Source organism: Arachis ipaensis, chromosome B05, assembly GCF_000816755.2.
Source record: "Arachis ipaensis cultivar K30076 chromosome B05, Araip1.1, whole genome shotgun sequence".
Lineage (NCBI taxonomy): Eukaryota > Viridiplantae > Streptophyta > Magnoliopsida > Fabales > Fabaceae > Arachis > Arachis ipaensis.
In genome coordinates this window covers 55,131,476-55,134,675 of record NC_029789.2, presented here as the reverse complement: position 1 = coordinate 55,134,675, position 3,200 = coordinate 55,131,476, and the positions used below count along the sequence as shown (strand labels likewise).

Below are 3,200 nucleotides of genomic sequence, written 5' to 3'. Positions count from 1 at the left end.
TTTTAGTATATTTTGTCATTATTATACATTTTTCTCTAATCATATATCCACTATTTTCTTTTCTTTGTTTCAGCATTTTGAACCTGTGTTTAACTTTTCGTAGTTCTTACTTCTCAGTCATTCTATTAGATGTAGTTGATAACTATTGAAATTCTTCGATTAATACAGGAGAAAAATATATTATTATATGATAGAATTAATATGAGTATATTTTATTATTAAATAAACAAAATTAATATAAAATAAAATTATACATAAAAAAAGCAAAGAAAATAAAATTAAAATAGCAAAAGTGATAAAAAGATTATTTTTATAATTTTGTTTTGTCATTTTTATGTATAGAAGATTAGAAAATAGTAAATTTTTAACTAAATTAATTTATATTTTTTGTATTCAATTTAAATAAGTAATAAATTATCTTATTTTAATTTATTCTTTGAATTTATATATCATAAAAATTAAATCAAATAATTAATATACATAATTTTAAATTGTGTGATATTTAAATATTTATTCAAATCAATTAGTTGATATAATTAATTCATCATAATGAATTATCTTTGATGAGTTAAACAAAATAAATCAGAAGCATACTACGTTGATTCTATCATTAAAGGTAAAAATTCGATTTTTATATAATAGAATAGATAGAATAGATAATATAATAGACGGCGAGAAAGAGAAAGATAAATATTTTAGATCCTAAGTTATTTCATTTGGATGTTGCAATGTGAGTATCACATTATTTAACTTATTCTACCGTATGGACCATTTTGTAACTTTATTTCAGTATCAATGGAATTTCACTACCTTTGAGTACTAAATTAAAATTCAAAATGAAACTGCATAAGCTATTAAAAATGGACAGAAAAGTATTGTATGGAATTCGAATTGATAGCTCATTAATATTTTAAAGAAGTCTCGTAATTAAATATTTTGTTAGCTTTTTTTTCAACGTATGAAATAAAATATATATTTTTTTAATTTTTAAATTATTAATTTTTTAACAGCATAATTCGAATTATACCATGAATTACTGTGTGTAATTCGAACCAAGCTGGTTCGAATTATGTAGAAATGGAGTTCGAACTAAGTTGGTTCCAACTACATATAAACGTGCATTGGTGGATTCATGAAGCAGTTTTCGTTTTGCCTTACTTACGTAAATTATTTTTTTCCTTGGCATATTTCTGTTTTTTTTTTCCTTATAAATGCTTAATAGATAACATATCATATATTGCTCTGAATGATGAGCACCAGAATTGAAGAGTGTATGCTGATTTGTGTCCATGATAGTTACCTTCTTGTGACGACGCCTCATAGGAAGAAAAAAAATTGTTGTAAAAGCTACCCAATGAAAGAGTAATTGGTAAATGAATGATATTTTCTTCTAACATATATGGTCTTTTATAGTGGTGAAATAAAAATGAAAGGAATAAAAGTTTGTATTTTTATATTAGAAATAGAATTTAATATTTATCCTAATAAAATTAAATAACTAATTAGTTATATTTAAATAAATTAAATAAAAATATTTTTAAGAATTAATCAAATCAATTAGTCAATATGTAACACCCTACCATACAGAGACTTATGCCCCAGTTTTAGTATATTAAGTAGATTGGTATAAATTATAATAAATTATATAACATTTAAAAAGAAAATAAAATGAATAAGAAGAAAATAAAAATAAATAGAATAGATAGAAGACTATAATAAAATAAATTGAATGTGAGAGTTTTTTTTTTGGTACATTTCATATCACATCCGTTTCAATAATAATAATAAATAAAAATACGTCAACTTGATATCTAAAAAAAATGATGAGATAAAATCATAATACAGTTCTAAAGTAAAAACTTAAATTAGAACATAATATCATTACACAACACATATTGAAATTAATTTCACACTACAATATACCACAAACAAATAAATGACTTAAATTTAAATACGAAACATTTTTTATTTATGCATACATGATAACACCATGGACTATAAATACTTCGTAGATAACATATCTTATATAGCTCCAAATGATGAGCACGAAAGTTGGAGAGTGTGGTAGTTTGTGTTCACGATAGTTGCCTTCTTGCAACGACGTCTCATAGAAAGATGGTAAATGAATGATATTTTCTTCTAGCATACATGGTCTTTTTATAGTAGTAAAATAAAAATGAAAGGAATTAAATTTTCGATTGATAATTAGTTTAATAATGCATTAAATATTAATTTTATATAATTATAATAAAGATATTTTCCTAAATTAGTATAATTATACATTATTTATTAAAATAATTAAAAATATTTTTGATCAATAATTGATAAGTAGTTTAATAATGCATTAAATATTAATTTTATATAATTATAATAAAGATAATTTTCTAAATTAGTATAATTATGCATTATTCATTAAATGCATTCATTTTGGAGGAAAAATGGGTTCACGAGAAAGTGACACCTCACTTTCTTTCGTTGGGAGAAAACCCAATTTTAGTATATTAAGTAGATTATGTAGAGTACGTCAACTTCTAATATAATGTGTGCACTCGTGAGATTTGTTTAAAAATTTATGTCTTATCCCTTTATAGTATAAATGAAATATACTCATAATTAATTTGTTTACATTGTAATTGAGATAATAAGATATAAATACATAAAATATATTGAAATTACCTATTTCGAAAAATAAAACATTTAAAATGTTTATTTAAAAAAAAATCCATCTTTTGGGTCATGGGAGCTAAATATTAACTTCTAGTTTTTGTCTGGAGCGGAAATGCTCTAATGAAACATTGGGCCAAGTCCAGCATAAACTAAAAGAACCGGCAGGAGGGGAATCGAAATCCAAATTGAAGCAAACCGTTGTCAAAGAAAAGGTTGAAGCAAGGCCCGAGGAGGGTCGGAGGGAGAGAGAGAGCGCGCATAAGGAAAACTGGAAAAGGAAGAGAGTTTATTCTTCGTAGGGAAGAAGAGTGAGGGTGGAGACTGGATTCCGTTTCCGTATCAATCGATTTATAAGAGCTAAAAAGTGAAGCGAAGAGTGAGAAGGCACAGCCACAAGTTCACCGTTGAACCCTGTCGGCCACAATCAACAATCATTCAACACCGATAGGTAAAATAAAATTAATAACCTCACCTCGCATTACTCTTCTCACTTCGTTTATTTTCTTTCTATTCTTCTTTTAATTTTGTTTCCC

General features: G+C 25.0%; 1 protein-coding gene across 2 annotated transcripts in view; it reads left to right on the top strand.

Moving 5' to 3' along the window:
- LOC107643622 (COP9 signalosome complex subunit 4) overlaps positions 2,784–3,200 on the top strand; it is a 4,577-nt gene continuing 4,160 nt past the window's right edge. Inside the window, exon 1 of one of the 2 annotated variants that reach the window (XM_021123855.1) lies at positions 2,784–3,115. The gene's annotated coding sequence lies outside the window, so the exon portion shown is untranslated. The remainder of the gene's footprint in view (positions 3,116–3,200) is intronic. The other variant, XM_016347318.2, reaches the window with a different exon arrangement.